The 24,261-nt window shown below is 49.6% G+C and overlaps 2 protein-coding genes across 4 annotated transcripts in view; one reads left to right on the top strand and one right to left on the bottom strand.

Moving 5' to 3' along the window:
- The window catches only part of LOC125426857 (SERTA domain-containing protein 2-like), a 751,974-nt gene that overhangs the window by 681,905 nt on the left and 45,808 nt on the right, over positions 1–24,261 (top strand). The window lies entirely within an intron of this gene.
- LOC125426852 (protein AHNAK2-like) overlaps positions 1–24,261 on the bottom strand; it is a 108,748-nt gene that overhangs the window by 69,464 nt on the left and 15,023 nt on the right. Inside the window, exon 1 of one of the 3 annotated variants that reach the window (XM_048485656.1) lies at positions 7,425–7,824. The exons of the other annotated variants lie outside the window; for them this stretch is intronic. The gene's annotated coding sequence lies outside the window, so the exon portion shown is untranslated. Of the gene's footprint in view, positions 1–7,424; positions 7,825–24,261 lie in introns of those variants that run through there. 3 annotated transcript variants of the gene reach the window in all.

The following is a 24,261-nucleotide window of genomic DNA, read 5'->3' as shown; positions in this document are numbered from 1 at the left end:
CCAAGTTGGATATGGGTGTCTCCTCAGAATTATATCCCCTTTCTAGACTGAAAAGATCTGTTCCCTGGAGAAGATGGATATCTTAGGAAGAAGAAGAAGAAGAAGAAGAAGAAGAAGAAGAAGAAGAAGAAGAAGAAGAAGAAGAAGAAGAAGAAGAAGAAGAAGAAGAAGAAGAGGAGGAGGAGGAGGAGGAGGAGGAGGAGTTTGGATTTATATCCCCCCTTTCTCTCCTGCAGGAGACTCAAAGGGCTTACAATCTCCTTGCCCTTCCCCCCTCACAACAAACACCCTGTGAGGTAGGTGGGGCTGAGAGAGCTCCGAGAAGCTGTGACTAGCCCAAGGTCACCCAGCTGGCGTGTGTGGGAGTGTACAGGCTAATCTGAATTCCCCAGATAAACCTCCACAGCTCAGGCGGCAGAGCTGGGAATCAAACCCGGTTCCTCCAGATTAGATACATGAGCTCTTAACCTCCTACGCCACTGCATTATACTCTGCTGAGGTTTCCTGTCCTCCCCAAACCCCAAATTCTCTGCCCCCCCCCCCCCCTATCCAGGAGTTTCCAAAAAATGAAGTTGGCAACCCAACACCATCCATTCCAATTAAGAATGGAATCCTATGCAGAGTTCTCCTCCAGTCTAAACCTACCGAAATCAAGCCTCCTTGGGTGTTCTTAGCCATCTTGGGTGTTCTTTTGAACAGGAAGGAGTGATATATATGCATAAATAAATAAGTCAATTGGGTCAGACTGGAGTAATTGCAGAAGATTGCACGATCCATCTGCCATCCCACGTGTTTTCCATTTTAAAACTCTAGAACTGGGGATTTTCCTTTATGCCCCCCCCCCCAATATCTTAGTTTCTGCCCCTCTCCCCTGATTCAATCTGCACCGAACTTCCAGTCTGATGAAGAATTATGGGAAGCTATGAAGGGTGTGTGCTGTCTATGATATTGTGGCTGGTCTTTATGAAAAAAGGACTGATCTAGCTTTTTCATGTTGTGGAGGGTAGCCATGTTGGTCGGCAGTACAACAGGTAGAGCTGAGTGCAGTGGCACCTTAGAGGGGGTGGCCTCAAGATATCCTGACCACATAGCTCACCTTTGAGCATTGCTCACCTTTGAGCATTGCTCACCTTTGAGCATTGCTCACCTTTGAGCAAAAACATGGAATGTTCTACGGTTTTTGGATTTTATAGTGGTTACTGAATGGCGTTTTATCATGCTTTTTATTATAGCCCGCTTTGTAAAGGGCAGGGAATAAATTGAAATAATAACAAGACGAATTTCAGGAGATAAGCTTTCAACAGGCAAAGCTCTCTTCATCAGATAGGACGGGGCCTTTTTGGTGGTGGTGCCCCAAATGCAGAAGTCCCCACCAGTGTATGCCTGGTATCTAGTCTGTTAAATATCAGGCAACTGTGGTGGCAAACCTTTGGCACGGGTGCCAGGGGGGGCACTCAGAGCCCTCTCTGTGGGCACGCGTGCACAGAGTTCATCATGTGGAGGGGCGGCGATAGGTAACCCTGTTAAGTGCTGTTAAACCCCACTGATTTTCATGGGAAGAATTAAAGCACAATCCTTTACCTGGGAGTAAGCTCGGCTGCTGGCAATAGGGCTTGCTTCTAACCCTCCTAGGGTCGTGATTCACCCATTCGAAGCATTGCAAGATTGCTTCAAAGCAAAGCCACCGACTACCACCAAGCTTACTCCTGAGTAATGTGCGCCTTGGAGCCAACCGTTTTTTCTAATCTAAAACTTCAGTATTCGGGTTGAATTGCTGTGTTGGCACTTTGTGATAAATAAGTGGGTTTTGAGTTGCAATTTGGGCACTCAGTCTCGAAAAGGTTCACCATCACTGCACTAGGGCAAAAAAAATTTTTTTTAAACCCATGCATTTGATGTATAATGCCCTCCAGTAGGCACCTTGTTAGGCAGGTGGGGCTGTGAGAGTTCTGAGAGAACTGTGACTAGCCCAAGGTCACCCAGAAGGCTTCATATGGAGGAGCAGTGAAACAAATCCAGTTCACCCGATAAGACTCCACTGCTCAGGTGGAGGAGTCGGGAATCAAACCTGGTTCTCCAGATTGGAGTCCACTACTCTCAACCACTTTATTTTGTATGTTTATTTTATGCCAATAAAGGCTTGTTACAGTTATTCTCAACCACTACACCATGCACTGAAAGATCTTGATCCCACCACTCTCCCTCAGCCTAATCTACCCCACAGGGCTGTTGTTGTGAAGATAAAATGGAGGAGGCCAAAATGACGTGCTGAGCCACTTTGGGTCCCCATTTGAGAGAAAAGAGGGATACAAATAAAAATTAAAAAGAAATAATCTCCAGAACGATTGTTGTGTGTTTTGCGCTGGAATCTTGCTCTTCCTTTTTAAAAGGAAGTTCAGGGTAGCACACCAGGGTAGCACACCAACTCTTTTAAAAAGAGTTCAGGGTAGCACACCAGCTTCTCACCTCTTCCGTCTGATCCGTCCAACAACCCTGTGAAGTAGGTTAGGCTAAGTTAAAGTGACTGGCCCAAGGTCACCTGGTGAGCCAGAGAATAACCGGCCAGAGAATTTAACCCCATTTAATCCATGGCTGTTGATTTCTGGTCTATAAAATCTCAACATGCCACTATATTAGATTCTGAGATCTAACTTAAAATTTAAAAATCTACGCCTGCCTGGTGGGGTTCTCCAAACTGAGGAGAAAATTACACTGGCCAAGTCCAGGATGAACCTTGCAGGGGAGTGAGTTCAGAACCTAATGCAAAGTCTTTGCCAATGTATTAGATGTTTTCTCACGGTGGAAGCAACGGTGGTGGACCAAGTATCCATAAGAACATAAGGAAGAGCCTGCTGGATCAGACCAGAGTCCATCTAGTCCAGCACTCTGCCACTCGCAGTGGCCCACCAGGTGCCTTTGGGAGCTCACATGCAGGAGATGAAAGCAATGGCCTTCAGCTGCTGCTGCTCCTGAGCACCTGGTCCACTAAGGCATTTGCAACCTCAGATCAAGAAGGATCCAGATTGGTAGCCATAGATCGACTTCTCCTCCACAAATCTGAGCAAGCCCCTTTTAAAGCTATCCAGGTTAGTGGCCATCACCACCTCCTGTGGCAGCATATTCCAAACACCATTCACATGTTGTGTGAAGAAGTGTTTCCTTTTATTAGTCCTAATTCTTTCCCCCAGTATTTTCAATGTATGCCCCCTGGTTCTAGTATTGAGAGAGAGAGAGAAAAATTTTTTTCTCTCTGTCAACATTTTCTACCCCATGCATAATTTTATAGACTTCAATCATATCCCCCCTCAGACGTCTCCTCTCCAAACTAAAGAGTCCCAAACGCTGCAGCCTCTCCTCATAAGGAAGGTGCTTCAGTCCCTCAATCATCCTCGTAGCCCTTCTCTGCACTTTTTCTATCTCTTCGATATCCTTTTTGAGATGTGGCGACCAGAACTGAACACAGTTCACCACGGCTTTATATAAGGGCATGACAATCTTTGCAGTTTTAATATCAATTCCTTTCCTAATTATCCCCAGCATAGAGTTTGCCTTTTTCACAGCTGCCATGCATTGAGTTGACATTCCCATGGAACTATCAACTAAGACGCCAGGGTGCAGTGGGGGAATAACAGTGCCCCACTGCCTCCCACGCACCGTGGGGAAGACTCCCCCACTCAGACTGTACTCGCTGGCACTGCAATTTATTGTGGTCCCCCCATCCCCTGATTCTGAACCCAGTGATAGAGAACGTCCCACCTGCCCCCGTGGACTGTGGCCCTTTCCGCACATGCAGAATAATGCACTTTCAATCCACTTTCAATGCACTCTGCAGCTGTGCGGAATAGCAAAATCCACTTGCAAACCATTGGGAAAGTGGATTGGAAGTGAATTATTCTGCATGTGTGGAAGGGGCCGTTGTGTGGTGCCACGCACCGCAGCCAACTCCACAATGATGCAGGAAGACTGGTGTGGCACATCTCCAGCTCTGGGACAAACGGGTGTCCTAGGCCAGCTCTGGAAAAGAAGTAGTTAAAGAGAATTAAAAGTCAACTATATAGCTCAGATTTCATAACCAAATTAAGACTCTCCTTCAAACCGTTTCTCGGGCTCTTCTCCCCAATCTGGTGCGTCTGCTTAGCTGGCTGAACTATTTCTTGTTTTTATTCCCCTCACACCCATGTGTGGGGGGGGGGGGGAGAGATTCCTTGGACACTATACGCCCTGATCCCTCAATTGTATGATAAATGTGCTCGGCAGAGACACTGAGACACAATCTCCTGTCCCAGAGGAACTCGGGTGTGCGACCTCATAATTCAGGGATCTTGGCAAAGACTCTCTTGGAAGTCTCCTGCAAATAATCTCCCGGCCAGAACTTAGAAAAAGTGCTCTAAATGTGAAAGGATCTCTCAGGAGCACAATTTTACCTTCCAAGTATTTGAAGGATTTCCAATGATCTGGAGAAAAGTTGTCCTTTACCTCTAATGGTGCCTTAATAGGATGTTAATGATCAGGTGGCGTTATGTTTCCCTATTTCCATGCCATGAAAAGTGTCCAACACTCGCTTGTTTAGCCAGTGTGGTGTGATAGTTAGAAGCGGTCTCTCATCAGGAGAACTGGGTTCGATTCCCCACTCCTCCACATGAATGGCGGACTCTAATCTGGAGAATCAGGTTTGATTCCCCACTCCCCCACATGAAGCCTGCTGGCTGACCTTGGGCTAGTCACAGTTCTCTCAGAACTCCCTCAGTCCCACCTACCTCACAATGTTTCTGTTTTGGAGAGAGGAAGGGAAATAAGTTTGTAAGCTGCCTTGAGTCTCCTTACAGGAGAGAAAGGGATTCCCTTACAGAAGAGAAAGTATAAATCCAAACTACTACTCCTCTTCAAACTAAGATGGAAGAAGAAGAGTTTGGATTTATATCCCCCCTTTCTCTCCTGCAGGAGACTCAAAGGGGCTTACAATCTCCTTGCCCTTTCCCCCTCACAACAAACACCCTGTGAGGTAGGTGGGGCTGAGAAGCTGTGACTAGCCCAAGGTCACCCAGCTGGCGTGTGTGGGAGTGTACAGGCTAATCTGAATTCCCCAGATAAGCCTCCACAGCTCAAGCGGCAGAGCGGGGAATCAAACCCGGTTCCTCCAGCTTAGATACACGAGCTCTTAACCTCCTACGCCACTGCTGCTCCGAGTTGTCCCAAACTAAGATGGAGGCCAATCTTAATTCATGGCCTTTTACACCAAGATTCTTTACAGGCAGAGAAAAGCGATGTGCTCGTGTATAACATTTTAAGTGGTTATCTTACATTCAGAGTCACCTTTTCAGCAAATAACAGTTCAGCAAACAACGTCTGCCTAGTAAAAGTCACGTCACTCCATGGGTCCATAATGACCAGGTGGTTTACCTGGAAGAATATGCAGGGTGCTGCAACCGTTCTTGGTTTTGGTGCACAGGTGTCTTCTCAAGCACACGGCCCAAAGAGACACACTTCAACCTCCCCACCCTCCCCAGAAAGCATCCCATGTCCAGAAGTGGCTCGCAGGCACTGCGCTCTATGGTCCCAGGGCCTCCTCTCCACACAGTTCCAATTTGCCCACAGGGAAGAAAAGGGTGCATTTTCAGGACAAACCACTGGGGGTAGACTCCAAACCCACAACATGCCCCCAGACCCCCAGCTATGACCCACTGCTGCCCCATCATCTACAGAACTTCACCCAGAGTCTTGTTTGTTGGTGGGACTGAACGGTGTGAATTGGTGTTTGAATGGGGAAATGGCGCAGAAGGGAATTTGGGGGGGGGGGGACGGGGGCGGTAAGAGGTTTGTTTAGCCCCACCCCAGGGATGGAGGAGTTGCCAACTGGCAGCTGGAGTTGTCCCGGAATTACAACCGCTCCCTAGACAAAGACAAGAAATCGCCCTGGAGAAAATTTATTAGTGGTCCCTGGCCCCTCAATGATGCGGCTGGCCTCCACGTGGGCCAGGGCCTTTCCGGCTCTGGCCCCGGCCTGGTGGAACGCCCTTCCTCCGGCTGTCCGGGCCCTGCGGGACCTCAGTGAGTTCCGCAGGGCCTGTAAGATGGAGTTGTTCCGCCGGACCTTTGGAGGGACCAGCCGCTGAAATGGTGCCCCCCCCCCCCCCGTTGGCTCTTTACATCTGGGCCTATCATCTAATGGGACTCGCCGTCTCCCTCTCCTGGGGAGGATTTTAAAAATGGGGTTGGCCGGACGCCTTTTATTACTTTTATCGCTGTTTTAAAGGTTTTAGTAACTTATTTAGAATTATATTTTATGTTGTACACCGCCCAGAGCCCCTCGGGGATGGGGCGGTATAAAAGTCCAAACAATAAATAAAACAAACAAATAAAAGCGTGGCTCTAGAGGGTGGGCTTCAGGGTTAGACCCTGATGAAATCCCGCCCCTCCTCAAAACCCATCCTCCCCAGGCCCCACCCCCCAAATAACCAGGTATGGCCCAGCCCAGTGCTGACAACCCTCCTTGATGTTGGAGCCCGAAAGGAGATTCCAATCGCCTGAGGGGTATACGAGATCTGCTAACCCACCGTTGCAACCCCATACCCCAAGCCCACTGGTTTGGGATAAAGCTCTATTCGGTTGGGTGCTGTGTGGTTTCCGGGCTGTATGGCCGTGTTCTAGCAGCATTCTCTCCTGACGTTTCGCCTGCATCTGTGGCTGGCATCTTCAGAGGATCCTAACCCTAACCCTAACCGATCCTCTGAAGATGCCAGCCACAGATGCAGGCGAAACGTCAGGAGAGAATGCTGCTAGAACACGGCCATACAGCCCGGAAACCACACAGCACCCCAGTGATTCCGGCCGTGAAAGCCTTGGACAAAGCTCTATTCAATTGTTGTGGTGCATTTGCTGGGGGATCTGTGGGATCAGTCACCGCCGATTGATGCCGACCCCATCAGGTTGGCCAAGGCAGCAGTGGTTCGCCACCGCCCGAACCCTCAACATCCTTGGCGGTCTCCCATCCACGGGCCGACCCTGCTTAGCTTCCGAGATCCGCCGAGGAACTTCGGAGGAACCGCGCGCCGGATCATGAGCCACCGACCGCAGCTGCGGGCAGAAAGATCCCTGACGCGCAAAAAGTTGCAAAGCTGGCGACCCGCCCCTTTCCCCAGAACTCTTAAAAAGTGTCCCCGTCTTGGGAGGACCCCAATTCCATGTGCACCCCCTCCCCACCGCACCCCACCAGGCTTACGGGTGGGTTGGGGAGGGGTGTGTGTGTGTGTGCCGCGCACCTGCGTCGCTCTCCGCGCAACCGAGGGCGCGGCAGCGCCGTGCAAAATCCGGCGCTGTGCAAATCTTTCCGAGCAAGAACTCATTAAAAAAGACACGATGCCAGCATCCGTTTGCAAGTTTTGCGCAAACCACACCTCAGCAAATCGGAAGCAAAACCAACTTACCCCAACGGGGGAGGGGGCGTTCTCCAAAGTTGCTCCGGATTCAGACCCCTTTGCAAGACCCCGCTGCAAAAAAGTGCCGCGGAGCGACTCTGCTGCCTTCAGCGGGCCGCGGCTCGCGCGCTCCGGGTCAGCCCGAGACTTTCCCCATCTTTCCAATCCCGGCCGTTGCAATATCGCGCCGCCCTCCGTGCAACCCAATCCCCCTCTGGAGGGGACGCGGCAGCTGGACGCCTTCAAGCCAGGCCCGGCCCGCGGAGGGGGGAAGGCTCGGGGCGGGTGGATTTGCAAAATCCCCGACTGGGCCTTGGAAGCGGAGCCACCAATGTGGATCCAGGGGTGGAGATCGAGCCTGCGGTTGCAAACTCTTTTGGGAAGCGGAGAAAGTGCGGAGCGAAACACCTCTTTCCCTGAGCCTCCCTTGCAATCTGGCCTCGGGGTAGTGAGTCATTAATTTATACACATTTTCTCCCTCTCTCACACACACACAAAGCAGGGAACACACACAAACCTACGTGGAGGGGCCTGTGCTGCAGACACAAAGGATCTGGCAAAAGATCCCTTTGATCTAGTGCTCCCAGAACTGGGTTTTTAGCCTGGATTTGCAAGAGAATTTCTTGCATTTTTTATCCTGGCTAAGCTAGGGTCGCATACCAGAGCGTGGCGGCCTTCCGTGTGGGTTGGTGGGGCGTGTGAGTCATTATCACATTGCCTGGCGCGTTACTAGGGCCGCACACGTGTGGGCTGCAGAGGAATGGGACGGGGTGGCTTGGTGCCAAAGTGTTGGGCGTGGCTGTATGCGAAGCACATCTGGATCCGCCATTTATGGACAGGCGATGCCGTGCCATCTTGGGCTTGGGTCAAAAACAATGTGCAAAAAATAACCCAGCTTTTAATCCAAGGAAAGTTTGCCCACAACTAAATGGTGGGCGAATGTGCCATTGTGTCTCAATGTATTGTTAAAGTCTTTCATGGCCAGACTCAACTGGTTGTTGTGGGCTTTCCGGGCTGTGTGGCTGTGGTCTGGTAGATCTACCAGACCAAGGTCACACACAGCCCAGAAAGTCACAGGAACATAAGAACTAACCTGCTGGATCAGGCCAGAGTCCATCTAGTCCAGCACTCTGCTACTCGCAGTGGCCCACCAGGTGCCTTTGGGAGCTCACGTGCAGGATGTGAAAGCAAGGGCCTTCTGCTGCTGCTGCTCCTGAGCACCTGGTCTGCTAAGGCATTTGCAATCTGAGATCAAGGAGGATCAAGATTGGTAGCCATAGATCGACTTCTCCTCCATAAATCTGTCCAAGTCCCTTTTAAAGCTATGCAGGTTAGTGACCATCACCACCTCCTGTGGCAGCATATTCCAAACACTAATCACGCGTTGTGTGAAGAAGTGTTTCCTTTTATTAGTCCTTCCCCCCAGCATTTTCAATGAATGCCCCCTGGTTCTAAGTCCACAACAACCCATTAAGTCCCAGTTTGATTAAGTCAAATCTCAGTTGAAGTCAAATCTTGTAGGATTTTCAAGGCAAGTGATGAACAGAAGTGGTTTGTATATCAACCCTGGACTTTCTTGGTGGTCTCGCATCCAAATACTAAACACGGTTAACTCTGCTTGGCTTCTGAGGTCTGACAATGTCAGTCTGAGCCAAGCTGGTCAGAGCCAAATTAAATTGGTCCCATGGAAAACAATGGAACAAGTTAAGAGTCACCCCATTCTCTGTAAACTCCATCCCATAGAGCAGTGGTGTCCAACTCTGTTGCCCCAGATGTTCATGACCTACAATTCCCAATTGGCCATGCTGGCAGGGACTGATGGGAATTGTAGTCCATGAACATCTGGAGCAACAGAGTTGGACACCCCTGCCACAGAGGATTTCCGTGTTTAGAAGGGGTGTGGTTACTGATTTCCTCTGGTCCTAAAGAGCAGAATCTTTTAAATCATTTTAAGCTGCAAAATGAGTTCACGTTCCACAAAAAGATCTGCAGAGATTACAGGTTGATCCAAGTCAATGTGGTATAAATTGTGGCTAATTTATATATTTATCTCCAGGTGGGGCCTGGAGAGTTTCTAACTTTGCGACTGATCTCTATCGGACAGCGGTCAATCCGCCAAATAGAAGATGATGGCAAAGAACTCTGCTCAGGAGAGCCGCTGCCAGCATTCAGAATAGACCATAGATCTTGATAGATCGGTGGTCTGAGAATCAGAGAGGTTTGTGGGTCCATGTTTATTGGATTGGGGCTTTGGATTGTCACATTGCATCTTCAGTTAAAAGGTTCAGATGACTCAGAAGATCTTCTACAGGAGACCCTCGAGAGTCACAGCTGGTCAGAGTAGACCACACTGATGCTGACAGAGCAACGGTCTGACTCAGCATATGGTACCTCCAGACATTTGTGACTTTGGCTCCCGACTCTGTGCAAAGGGTGCAGAAATCAAGTTGAAAACGAAGTCCACACACAAGGTCACAGAAATCGATTTGCAAATGAAACCGCGATGGTTTGTTTCTCACGAGAAGCCAAAAGGAAACGAGGACATTCATTATCGAACCAGCAAGCCTGAGAAACTTGGCCTTATCTCTCACAGCGATCCGGCCCGATACAGATGCCAGGACTCCCTGAAAGATGCCAAGGAGAACAAGCAATATGGGAGTTTCCCCAAGAACGGTAGCTAGGAATTTTGCTGGGAGGGAGATTCAAAGTATTTTGCTTCGTGCAACACATAAACAACTGACGGAATTCATTGTCATGAGATCTAGTGATAGTTACCTAGCTGTCCTGGGTGCCTTTAAAAACAGGATTAGGGATATGTATTGCATACCAGTCTAGTGATTTTGAGCCACAGTGTATTTCTCAAAGTCTGCCTGTGGTCCCTTGTGACCATTACTTTCTCGATTGTACTATCGACACACCTAAAAAAGTGCAAGGGCTTAGAGCCGTGGTGGCGAACCTTTGGCACTCCAGATGTTATGGACTACAATTCCCATCAGCCCCTTCCAGCATGGCCAATTGGCCATGGCCTGGCGAAAACTGATAAATTAGATACCAAAATTCACCACTACTAACTAGAGTGAGGACCAGCCAATGGCCTGTCCACCATTTAAAAACTCTTCCCCTGTATTTTTCTCTCCCATTTGAACGGGGACACTTGGCACACTACCTGTATTGCTTAATAAACCCTGCTCAAAGGAGAGCCATAATGCTCGCCAAGTTTAATGTTATGCCTTCTGCCTCGTTACATGGCAGATTTAATAAGCAAGAAAAGGCTTAAAAGATTGTGCCCATGTAACGATGGCTCAGTTGAATCCCTGCCCCACCAATTACTACACTGTCTCAGATTCCAGGAAATCAGATCCAAGTATGTGAATCTTACTCCTTTACATTTACCCAATCTCCACGAATTAATTAGATTACACTACTTGTTGGACAATCCTGATCCTTCTCTCTGTATAATAGTGGCAGACTTTCTCCTGGAAATTACTAAATGCCAGTAAATTTCCTTCGACCTAACATTTATTTCCTGTATTGTATATGCATTTTAATCCGTTTTTATTATTGTTGTACTGTTGTCTATGCCAATAAAAGCTTGCTATATATATTTAAAAACTCTCTGGAAGTGCTGTAAGATCTCACCAATATTCAGCAAGAAAAAACGAAGGGCTTCAAGTAAGGACCAGCCAATGGCCTGTCCGCCATTTTGGAACTCTCTTGTAGTAGGTTTTCATTGGTATTAAGGAATGGACTCATTTTAATTGATAGGCAGGTATGGAGTCATTTTTATTTTCCATATAGCTCTCATTTTATACAATTGTACATGGAGGGGGGTGTTCAGAGGGCTCATAAACATAGTGCTTCTTTCATTGTTTATTGGATGGCCTTCTCGTGTTAGGGAAGAAAGAAGTTATTCAATACCGATGACTGTTTCTTAAGGACTTTATACCAGGGGCATTTGGAATGTATTTTGGGGGGGAATATTCATGATCAATTAACCTACCAGAAACCAGAAGCCTGGTTTTGCATTCATTTAGAGCATTATTGCGATTTCAGGTCAGGACGTGTTGCCGGTGCATCCAAGATACTAATAAAAGCATCGGCAGAAACTGGTTTGTTCCAGTTGAGTTGAGTCTCTCCTATAGCAATTTTCCCAGCTCCAGAGGAAGAGGGGCAGGGGTTGAAAGGGGCAGGGTGGGTGGGTAGATGGGAACAACAACGACATACGATCGGCATTCTTTTGTAGAATGCCAGAAGTAAACCACTTTTAGAAGCAGCGTCTCAGAGGAACCACAATTGCTCATCATTTGGCACACCCAAAACTAAACATGAAACATTCGAAAAAAGTTAGAACGTGAGAACATAAGAACAAGCCAGCTGGATCAGACGAGAGTCCATCTAGTCCAGCTCTCTGCTACTCGCAGTGGCCCACCAGGTGCCTTTGGGAGCTCTCACATGCAGGATGTGAAAGCAATGGCCTTCTGCTGCTGCTGCTGCTCTCGAGCACCTTTTGCTGCGTGGAATGGGAATATTAGATCTTACAGTGCTGTTCTCCTGGTGGTGATGGGAAGCGCCATCAAATCAAAGCCATCTTATGGTGACCATGTACGTTTTTCCAGGTGAGAGACATTCAGAGGTTGGTTTGCCCAGAGGCGGAACGACCAGGGGACAGGGGGGCACGTTGCACCGGGTGCGCGCCTGGGGGGCTGAAAATCCCCCTGCGGTGCGCCCCGCCACACTTACCTTATTGAAACAGTGCAGGCTGGAGAAGCGGCCTGTTCCCTTCAGGCTGAAAACAGCCTGGTGGGAACTACACTTCCCAGGAGACCTTGCAAGCCCCAAGGTCTCCTGGGAGATAATTCCCACCAGGCGTTCAGCCTGAAGCTGAACTTTCGCTGTTCAATAATGTAAGGGGGGGGCACAGCGGGGGCGGGGGACACAGAGTGCACACTGGGCACAGTACAGCCCAGCTACGCCTCTGGGTTTGCCAGTGCCTGCTACGGGGCTCCATCCACAAAAATTGCCAGGTATGTCCTGACCTGGAGCAAGTTAACCTGGCTGATAACCCCGGATTGTCACTGAGATGCCCTCACTGCTAGGCAAAGTTTACTTCATTAGTACGGGTGGGCATTTGGTAAACACCAGGGAAATAACCTGAAAAAATGTCTTTTTTGGAATAGGGGGGGAAGGGTATCCAAAAAAGGTGACAATAAAAGGTGTGTGTGTGGGGGGGGATTTTAAGCCATCTGCCAGATGTTTTAATGCTTATTTGATGTTTTTGTAGCTGTTTTGTACTTGTAAATTTGTTGTTGTTTGGCGCCCTGACCTTAGTCGGGAAGGGCGGGGTATAAACAAACAAATAAATAAAAGGAAGCCACTTCCAAAGTCCGCAGTTTAAAGCTGGACCTGGCCAGGCTGAACTGGGCTTGACCTGGCAGGGCCCAGGGTCCAGCACTGTGCCTGCCGCTGGACTTCATGTGGATCTGGAAGGTAGCAGGTGGAGGAGACTAGAGGCAGGTGTACTTTGGAGGTTTGGTAATAACATGAAAGTTTTTAGGGAGAAAAACTCAGAAGTGCGGGATCGCGGTTCTCACAGGTTTGGTAAGGTTACCCCATGGAAATTATTTGTGTGTGCCCGAGAGGGGGTTACTAATTGGTGATTTTTTGCCTTGGATTCGCCCTCCTCTCAGCACAGTAGCGGCGCAGAACTTGGAAGCAGTCTAGCAGGAGGTGCGTCGCATTTGGCAGCCCTGCGCCTCGCGTGCATTCATTTCCACCCAAGGACCGGCAGCGGCTTTCGTCGTGCCACAGCCTAAGCCCAGGAATGCCCGCCCCGGAATGCCGGCCCGCCCGTCGTGCCCCACCCAGTCCCATTGGTGTTACGCCACAGTTTGAATCCCACCACCATGGGAACCTGTTACTAAAATTTTTGGATCCCACCACAGGAAAAACTGATATGTGGTATCAGCTGTTTGAGGGTTCTTTGAAAATGTCTAGGTCTAATAAACCCAGACCAGAAAAGTACTGATACCTTTTTTTTGCCCGCCCTTATTCATTGGAGAACCCTGCCACGTTTCACAAAGTGATTGTGGAGTGTCAAACTCGCGGCCCTCCAGATGTTATGGACTACAGTTCCCATCATCCCCTGCCAGCATCATGCTGGCGAGAATGAGTATGAATCCAACATCTGGAGAACTTGCCGAAGACCTATAACAACCAGCGCCCTGTGACACCAGTGGCCCTGAGCAATGCAGATGTTTTGTCGAAGGCTTTCACGGCCGGATTCAACTGGTTCTGGTGGGTTTTCGAACATTGTGGCGTGGTCTGGTGGATCTTGCTCCTAACGTTTCGCCTGCATCTGTGGCTGTCATCTTCAGAGGTGTATCACAGAGGGAAGTCTGTTACACACTGTGATACACCTCTGAAAATGCCAGCCACAGATGCAGAGCTCTGCCGTCCTGAACTACCGACACAACCAATTCCTGCTAATAATATTGACCATTCATGATCAGGAGGAATTAGCCAGGCGAGGTCTCCCTTAGGCGTGTAAATGCCAAACCCGATGGACTTGGAATATCTCCCTTTGGCCTTTTTGGCTTCGCACTTCAGAGAAGCCGGAACATGATCCTCACTGGCTAACTTCATTTGCAGGCCTTGCTAATGCAGCTGATCGGTTGCGTTCAGCAGGGTGGAAAATGAGTCATGCCGGCTTGAGGTGGAGGCCAGGAGAACCTTTGCTCTGCAGAACATAACAAGCTACGTTTTCCGAAAGGGCAGGTGCAGATGGCAGACTCTTCATTCTAAGGGACATTTTTCACAAGTTGCCAGTCATCAGGGCTCACGAAGGCAAATCAGATTTGGGCTGTTCCTCTAGACCAGGGGTAGGGAACCTGCGGCTCTCCAGATGTTCAGGAACTACAATTCCCACCAGCCTCTGTCAGCATGGCCAATTGGCCATGCTGGTAGGGGCTGATGGGAGCCAGTTCCTGGTATCTGGGCCTGAGTTCTACCCTGCTCGACAAGTCTCTGAGACGAAGAAGAAGAGTTTGGATTTATACCCCACCTTTCTCTCCTGTAAGGAGCCTAAAGGTGGCTTACAAGCTCCTTTCCCCTCCTCTCCGCACAACAGACTCCTTGTGAGGTAGGTGGGGCTAAGAGAGGTCAAAGAGAACTGTGACTAGCCCAAGGTCACCCAGCAGGAATGTAGGAATGCGGAAACACATCTGGTGAACCAGATAAGTCTCTGCCACTCAGGTGGAGGAGTGGGGAATCAAACCCGGTTCTCCAGATTAGAACCCACCTGCTCTTAACCACTATACCATGCTGGCTCTCAGCGTCTGTCAGTGGCGTAGTGCCAAGGGGGCGGGCGCGCGCAACGCATCGGGCGTGTGCTGGGGTGGGATGGGGCAGCGGCGCAGGATGCATGCGTGCCCCGGCTGCAGTTCCCCCTCGCTCCGGCCCGGGCGCTGTTTGTAGTCAACCTTTGCTTCTGGCGACACTTGGCTTTACATTCCAGGAGTCTTTGAAAGGGATTTGTTTTTCCCTTCTGTTCTAGCTTTGCAAAGTGCCACACAATTTCTGCATATTCTCCATATTTGTGTGTGTGTGTGTCAGGGGGGGGGGAGGTTACATCTGAATGCTCCCCATGTTAAAAAGGGCAACCTACATGTGTGAAATTAATAAGTGAAAGAGAAAAGGGGCTAGCTAAGTTTCTTAGGAATGTTACCAGCATTCCTGAATGACCTCCGACTCCTTTACGAGCCCACCCTATCAGGGGTATATTTTGGGTGGGGCGGGCCAAGACGTTTACCCTAGGCACCACATGGGTGGGGCCACTCTTGGCCGCTCCTTCTCAAAAGCACCCATCTCCATGGAGAAGAAGCCAACACCATTTTAAAGATTTGAATGTTACTTGAACATAAGAACATAAGAACAAGCCAGCTGGATCAGACCAGAGTCCATCTAGTCCAGCATTCTGCTACTCGCAGTGGCCCACCAGGTGCCTTTGGGAGCTCACATGCAGGAGGTGAAAGCAATGGCCTTCTGCTGCTCCTGCTCCTGAGCACCTGGTCTGCTAAGGCATTTGCAATCTCAGATCAAAGAGGATCAAGATTGGTAGCCATAGATCGACTTCTCCTCCATAAATCTGTCCAAGCCCCTTTTAAAGCTATCCAGGTTAGTGGCCATCACCACCTCCTGTGGCAGCATATTCCAAACACCAATCATGTGTTGCATGAAGAAGTGTTTCCTTTTATTAGTCCTAATTCTTCCCCCCAGCATTTTCAATGTATGCCCCCTGGTTCTAGTATTGTGAGAAAGAGAGAAAACTTGCCTGCACAGATTGGACTGCATCAGGCAGTGTGACCATTACGGTCATCTTTGGAGGCCCTGCTTTGGGTATCTCTGCCTTCTGAGGTTAGACAAGTGATAACCTTGGAAATGGCCTTCTTGGTCGTGGCCCCCAAACTCTGGAACTCTCTCCCCAGGGAGATGGTCTGTCTCCTTCTGTCACCATCATTCACCAACAGGTGAAGACCTTTTTTTTGTTTCATTTGGCATTCCCACAGCAACCCCTCCTTCCTGACCAATGTTTTGATTGCAGTTTTGTAAATGTCTTTGTACCTATTTTAAGTCTGTTTTAAATTGTTTTAATGATCTATTTTTAGGGGGTGGTTGACTTGAATGGGATTTTATCATGTATGTTTTAATGGGATTTTATCATGTATGTTTGTTTGTTTGTTTGTTTGTTTGTTTGTTTGTTTGTTTGTTTAGTTAGTTAGTTAGTTAGTTAGTTAGTTAGTTAGTTAGTTAGATTTTTGATTTCTTAATCCTCCTCCCCCAAAGGGCTCAGGTCGGTGCACAACATAATTATAAAAGCTGCTTTGGTAGCTGACTGTTGTGGGTTTTCCAGGCTGTGTGGCTGTGATGTGGTGTTTTTAGCAGCTAACGTTTTGCCCGCATCTGTGACTGGCATCTTTATGGGCATGTCATGGTAAGATGTGTTTGCCCGCACCTGTGGGTGGCATCTTTAGAGGCAAGACACAATGAGATGTATTTCTCTCCATAGCACAGAGAGAAACCCATCTTACCATGACCTGACTCTGAAGGTGCCAGCCATAGATGCAGGTGAAACGTTAGGAGCGAAAGCTACCAGACCACGGCCACACAGCCCAGAAAACCCACAACAGCCAGTTGATTCTGGCTGTGAATGCCTTTGAAATATATTACCTTGGTAGCCTTCATGGGGGCAGAAAGGAAGGATATAAATGTAAAAAATAAAAAAGTTAATTTTGCACTTGCGCGGGGGAGGGGGTTAAAAATAGGGGCATTGCTTCCCTCCGGAATATAAAGCAGAGCAGTTCGACATCAGATCTTTCACGTCAAGCTCATTGTAAATATATTTCCTAACGTTTTGTGAGTCTGCAATTCAAATGTGTGTTTCTGCGGATTCATAATTGTAAATATTCAACATTGTAAATATATTTCCTAACGTTTTGTGAGTCTGCAATTCAAATTTGGGTTTCTGCAGATTCATAATTGCAGATATTCAACATTGTAAATATATTTCCTAACGTTTTGTGAGTCTGCAATTCAAATTTGGGTTTCTGCGGATTCATAATTGAGTAGTTGGCCTTTGTCAGAGTAGTCACTCGTGGGGTTGCGTATGCTGTAATGAGCTTTGGCATCATGCAACCCTTGTCCGTCTGGGCTCACATTTACAGGACTCTACGCTGTGTGTCTTGTACCAGGGCTCAGTCAGGGTAATTGAGGTGGCTTCTTGGAAATGCTGCGTAACATTCAAGCGGCGCCACTAGTAAGCCAGGTGCTGTACAAAACACAGGAAATGGGATGGTCCTTTGCAGTGGGGCAGATTACATGCGAGTTTCAGAATGGAGGAAACCAGGCCAACATTTTCGAAACCCTTTGGAAACCAAAGATTCGTGACTGAAAACTATGAACTGGTGTACCTAGTTAGTAAACATTACAGCACACATAAGAACATAAGAACATAAGAACTAGCCTGCTGGATCAGACCAGAGTCCATCTAGTCCAGCATTCTGCTACTCGCAGTGGCCCACCAGGTGCCTTTGGGAGCTCACATGCAGGATGTGAAAGCAATGGCCTTCTGCTGCTGCTCCTGAGCACCTGGTCTGCTAAGGCTGCCTTGCAATCTCAAGGAGGTCAAGGTCAAGGGATCCAGATTGGTAGCCATAAGATCGAAGCTTCTCCCTCCATAAATCTGTCTAAGCCCCCCTTAAAGCTATCCAGGTTAGTGGCCATCACCACCTCCTGGCCAGCAGCAGCATATTCCAAACACCAATCACCGCGTTGTGTGGCGAAGGAAGTGTTTCCTTTTATTAGTCCTAATTCTTCCCCAGCATTTTTCAATGAATGCCCCCTGGTTCTAGTATTGTGAGAAAGAGAGAAAAATTTCTCTCTGTCAACATTTTCTACCCCATGCATAATTTTATAGACTTCAATCATATCCCCCACACATTATGCTCACTGTGACTCAAGGGGACGGGGGGGGGGTGCACGTGATGTGCCAGGCATGTGCAGGGGTGTGGTGGGGGCTTAGGGCGCATGCGTGCCCCGGGCGCAGTCCCCCCACCTCTGCTGTGACTCAATGCAGACACCACACTAAAGCATATTTGACATTATCCCAGAGTTTAGCAACTCTGGATCTGGCAACTCTGCTCCCTCATCTCCCCCCCCCCCCAGTTGCCAGGTATACCCCATGCATACCGGGTTGCCAAACCCCAGATACAGGGATGCCAGCCTCCAGGTGGATCTCCTGGAATTACATCTCATCTCATCTCATCTTCAGACGACAGAGATCTGTTTCCCTGGAGAAAATGGATTCCCTGGAGAAAATGGATTCTTTGGACGGCGGACTGTTTGCCATTGTATCCTCTCCAGGCTCCACTCCAAATCTCCAGAAGTTCCCCAACCTGGATCTGGCAACCCTACCCCCCAATTCCCGCCGGCAGCCAGGGGGAATCTGGCAGATCCACCCAGATAGAACCTGCAGATCTCACTGAATTACAGCTGATCTCCAGGCTACAAGAATCAGTTCACCTGGAGCAAACGGTTGCTTCAGGGAGTAAACTCTATGGCCGTGGTGGCGAACCTTTGGCACTCCAGATGTTATGGACTACAATTCCCATCAGCCCCTGCCAGCATGGTCAATTGGCCATGCTGGCAGGGGCTGATGGGAATTGTAGTCCATAACATCTGGAGTGCCAAAGGTTCGCCACCACTGCTCTATGGCCTTATACTATACTGGGATCCCTGCTCTCCAAATCCTACCCTCTCAGATTTCTCCTCCAAGTCTCCAGGAATTTTCCAACCCAGAATGGGCAACCCAAACTCCATGGCTGTGTCTTCTCGTAGTCCATGTGTCCACTATGTGGACTTTGTCACATGCACCTCAGTGGCCCGAGAAAGAGGAGCCACTGTCCTCATCTTCCTAGAATCATAGAATCATAGAGTTGGAAGAGACCAGAAGGGCCATCAAGTCCAACCTCCTGCCATGATGGAACACACAATCAAAGCACTCCTCTCTGTTTCTTTTCTCCCAGCCTTTTCAGGAAGCCAATGGGGAGGGAGGGAAGAAGACGGACAAGTGGCAAGCATGTGAGAGAAACACAGAGAGAAAATGAGTCTCTTCGGGAGAGCCAATATGGCTCGGTGCCACCAACTGCAGACTGGCAAGTTGATTGCCAGGGTGGAGTTATTTCATTTCGCCTGACAGTTTTGTCTGAGGCCTGCAGCCGGAAGAACAGCACAGCCACGCTGACCGAACATCAAGTGGCACTTCAGCAGCTCACAAACAGCTCCTTCAACAAATCAAGTTGCTAATCTAATCAAGTGTACATGTAGGCCACACACGGCCTAGTTGGCAAAAATCCTGAGCAGCGTAAAAGGGGATTGACAACCGAGGTGCTTTGATAAAGCTAAGAAACACATTTAAACAGGAGGTGCTTTAGAAAGTATGTAAGGCACAGTCACACATGCCTCCCCAAGCCCCGCCCCCTGCCTCAGTGCTTATAAAAGCAGCTCTCCGAGGCCAGGGATGGCAGACTCCCCTGCCCCGCCTGCCCCGCTCCCCCCACTGGCTGGGCTCCCTGCTGGCAGCTGGCAGTCCTTTCTGCCCTCCCCTCCAGGCAGAGGCATAGCTAGGGAAAATGGAGCCCGGTGCAAAATCTGAGTTTTGCGGGACACCCCCATGGGTGGCCACTGTGATGCTGGAATCCCATTTAAACAGCATCACTTTCAATGGTGTTTAAACTAGGGAGCCTAGATTCTCCTCTTAAATCCACCTTCAAGGGAGAATCTGGGGTCCCCAGTTAAAACAACATTGAAGGTGATGCTGTTTTGGGGTGGATTATCCCCCACTCTGAAACAGCATCACTTTCAATGTTTAAACTGGGGACCTCAGATTCTCCCTTTAAATCCATGCTGAAGAGGGTGGATTTAAAAGGAGAATCTGAAACAGAGAATTGCCTGCTGTCAGGAGTGCGATTGTTAAGCTAGCAGTACCAAACTTTCAGGGTATCTCTCCTAATGATACCACCCAGGTTTGGTGAAGTTTGGTACAGGGGGTCCAAAGTTATGGACCCTAAAAGGTGTAGCCCCCATCTTCTATTAGCTCCCATTGGAAACAATGGGGGATGGGACACCTCCTTTGGGAGTCCATAACTTTGGACCCCCTGAACTAAACCTCACCAACGTTGGTTGGTATCATCAGGAGAGTCTCCCAACAAATCCCTGAAATGTTGGTGCTGCTAGCCTAAAAGATGCGCCCCTTACAGGCAAAAAACTGAAAAACACTAAAAAATACGAAACCCCCCACAAACGGGGGCAGAGCTTCGGACATGTAATGAGAGGTTGAACCCGGGAAACCCCCCCTCCTTCCTTGGTAGGAATGCAGAAACACATCTGGTTCACCGGATAAGCCTCTGCCACTCAGGTGCAGGAGTGGGGAATCAAACCTGGTTCTCCAGATTAGAATCCACCTACTCTTGACCACTTCACCCCACAGGCTGGCTTCCCTTGTGTCTCAGCAATTAGCACAGAGTAGAATCAGAGAGAAGGATTCCAATTCCTATCTATCCGTTAAGCTCACTGAGTGTCCTTGGACTGGTCATTTGCTCACAATGTAACTCACAGGGGGGTTGTGAAAGTACAGGAAGAGGAGTCTATGTATGCCACTGTTGGAGGAAAGGTAGGATAAAAATATATCTAGTTAAACAGAGCCCTGGTCTGGATGGCCCAAGCTAGCCTGAGGTAATCAGATCTCAAAAGCTAATCAGGTTCAGCCCTGGTTAGTACTTGAGTACTTGAATGGGAGACCACTAAGGAATTTGGGAAGTGCTGGATATAGATGAAGAGAGGCCCTAGGCCAGGGGTAGGGAACCTTTAATACTCAAAGAGCCATTTGGACCCATTTTCCACGGAAAAGAAAACTCATGGAGCTGCAAATACTTTTTGGCATTTAAAAATGAAGAAACACTTACTGAGTATTTTGTTTTTTTTTTTACCTTTATGCACACTTTGTATAAGGGGAGCAGCTCTCCTCTTTTCCTCAATTTCTCCCACTTCTGTCAGGGTCCGCTTCAAACCCTTTGATTATGACCTTTTCCCAGTCTGTTTCCTCCTTTCCCCCTTGTTCTGTCTCTAATATTTCTACCGAGCTTTCAGTTATCTTTTCAGCTCCCCCCCCCCTACTACATTCAACCTCCTTCCCTGCTATTCCTCCCCTCTCTGGGGCTTCCCACAGATCTACCCCCCTCTCTCTTGTCTCTCTCTCTCCTCCTCCTCTCTCCTAGTCACCTCGGCTCTCCTTTCCACCCTCCACTTTCCCCAGCTTCTTCCTTCTTCTCTGCTATTCCTCCCCTCTGGGGCTTTTCCTAGATCTACCCCTCTCTCTCTTGTCCCTCTCTCTCTCTCTCTCTCCTCCTCCTCCTCTCTCCTAGTCACCCTCGGCTCTCCTTTTCCACCCTCCACTTTCTCCAGCTTCTTCCTTCTTCTCTGCTATTCCTCCCCTCTGGGGCTTTTCCACAGATCTACCCCTCTCTCTCTTGTCCCTCTCTCTCTCTCTCTCTCTCTCTCCTCCTCCTCTCTCCTAGTCACCTCGGCTCTCCTTTCCACCCTCCACTTTCCCCAGCTTCTTCCTTCTTCTCTGCTATTCCTCCCTCTGGGGCTTTTCCTAGATCTACCCCTCTCTCTCTTGTCTCTCTCTCTCGCTCCTCCTCCTCTCCTAGTCACCTCGGCTCTCCTTTCCACCCTCCACTTTCCCCAGCTTCTTCCTTCTTCTCTGCTATTCCTCCTCTGGGGCCTCACAGATCTACCCCTCTCTCTCTTGTCCCTCTCTCTCTCTCTCTCTCTCTCTCCTCCTCCTCTCTCCTAGTCACCTCAATCTCTCCTTTCCACTTTCCCAGCTTCTTCCTTCTTCTCTGCTATTCCTCCCCTCTGGGGCTTTTCCTGAATCTACCCCTCTCTCTCTTGTCTCTCTCTCTCTCTCTCTCCTCCTCCTCTCTCCTAGTCACCTCGGCTCTCCTTTCCACCCTCCACTTTCCCCAGCTTCTTCCTTCTTCTCTGCTATTCCTCCCCTCTGGGGCTTTTCCACAGATCTACCCTCTCTCTCTTGTCCCTCTCTCTCTCTCTCTCTCCTCCCTCCTCTCTCCTAGTCCCCTCGGCTCTCCTTTCCACCCTCCCCTCTCCCCAGCTTCTTCCTTCTTCTCTGCTATTCCTCCCCTCTGGGAGGCTTTTCCTGAATCTACCCCTCCCTCTCTTGTCTCTCTCGCTCCTCCTCCTCTCTCCTAGTCACCTCGGCTCTCCTTTCCACCCTCCACTTTTTCCAGCTTCTTCCTTCTTCGGAGCCTCTCGTTCGGCCCGTCAAGTCTGGGGAGGAGCCTCCGGACACTGCAGCTCCCGCATGAGCGGGGAGGCGTGCATAGTATCCGGCCTGAGCGGGCCACTGCCCTTTCTCAGGATTCTACCCTGGGGAGGGAGAAAATAGGCAGTGCCAGCTCAGGCCGGGATGCTGGCTGCTCGATTCCCCGCTCATGAAGGAGCATGGGTGTCCGCTGCCCGGAGGCTCCTCCCAGACTTGATGGGAGGCGGCTGGGCGCCAGCGGCCAGCGGCGCCCAGCAACGGCAGGCCTCAGTCTGGCCCCGCAGCCCCGAGCCCCAGCGGTGGCGGCAATGTGCCCAGCTCTGTCCTGAGGGACAGCCGAGCGCTGCGGGGCAGGCCGCCGAGCGAGTCACCGCGGCAACACCTCTCCCCGGCCCGGCCTCGTTGCAGGACGAGGGGAGAAACGCCCCAGAAGGCACTGGGGCAGGATTTAAGGCGGCGTGGGGCGGCCGAACGAGGCTCCGAGAAGAAGGAAGAAGCTGGGGAAAGTGGAGGGTGGAAAGGAGAGCCGAGGTGACTAGGAGAGAGGAGGAGGAGAGAGAGAGAGAGGGACAAGAGAGAGAGGGATAGATCTGTGGAAAAGCCCCAGAGAGGGGAGGAAGGGGCCATGCCAGGAGCCGCACCACAAGCAGGAAAGAGCCGTTTGCGGCTCTCGAGCCGCGGGTTCCTGACCCTTGCCCTAGGCTATTCCACTTGTGTGGTCCCTCCCAATCCCCCACCCTCACAACTACAGGAAGATGGAAGAGTGGGTAGATGGGAGATAGAGGATGTTTTAAACAAAATTGTGTACAGCCGAGGATGACAACGGGAGTTTAAAAATCTGCAATTCACAATTCCTGTTCTAAAGCATATAACAGTGATGGTGAACCTTTTCGAGACCAAGTGCCCAAATTGCAACCCCAAACCCACTCATTTATCGCGAAGTGCCAACACGGCAATTTAACCTGAATACTGAGGTTTTAGTTTAGAAAAAACGGCTCCGAAGTGTGCATTACTCGGGAGTAAGCTTGGTGGTAGTCGGTGGCTTGGCTTTGAAGCAACCGTGCAATTCTTCCAATGGGTGAATCACGACTCTAGGGGGCTTTCCGCACTACAGAAGGGAGCTAAGGTCGACTCGGTTCCCTTCAGTGGGGGGCGATTCCAGGCTGTCCGCACAGCAACTTACTTGGCCCCCTGGAACCGAGCTAAGTGGGCGGGATCATCTTGGTGCCTGTTTCGCTCCTCGATCGTGATTGGAGCTTGTGTTACCATGGGAAACGGGAGCGTTCTCTTTTTTTACAGTTTTTACAGTTTACAGTTTACAGTTACATGCTCGCCACGACTCTCCCGTTCTGCGCATTCCACAAAAGCAGCTCCTGATTGGTTGAACGGATGAGGTGTCGTTTCGATGCGTCCGCACTTTGAAGCTTCGAAGTGGTATCGACCTTGTTCCAGCAGAAAGGTGCAGTTCATAACTGCGACACGGATGTCGCAGTTCTGAGGGGGGGGGGGGAACTGAGACAAAACAACGTTGAGTTCAGTTGCAGTGCGGATACACTGAGGTGAACCGAGATAGAAACCAGTACAACTCTGTCAGTGCGGAAAGCCCCTAGGAGGATTTACTCAGAAGCAAGCCCCATTGCCAGCAACCAAGCTTACTCCCAGGTAAAGGATCGTGCTTTAGTTCTTCATATGAAAATCAGTGGGGTATAACAGCGCTTAACAGGGTTACCTACACTGCTTCCCCAAAACTAGGTCTTAGGTTTAATGCTAATAATCGAGCCCAGCGGCACAGGCCAGCCTAGATGTGGGGTGGGGGGTAACTCCGTTTGCACGTGCCCACAATGAGGGCTCTGAGTGCCACCACTGGCATATAAGATGCTATTGTTAAATACTGTAATGGTTGGTGGGGAACATGCATACATGTTAAAATTTAACACTGCGAAAAAC

The sequence above is a fragment of the Sphaerodactylus townsendi genome, linkage group LG02, assembly GCF_021028975.2.
Source record: "Sphaerodactylus townsendi isolate TG3544 linkage group LG02, MPM_Stown_v2.3, whole genome shotgun sequence".
NCBI classification, from domain to species: Eukaryota; Metazoa; Chordata; class Lepidosauria; order Squamata; family Sphaerodactylidae; genus Sphaerodactylus; species Sphaerodactylus townsendi.
Note: the sequence above shows the minus strand (reverse complement) of the source record. Positions and strands in the feature narration are given on the sequence as shown.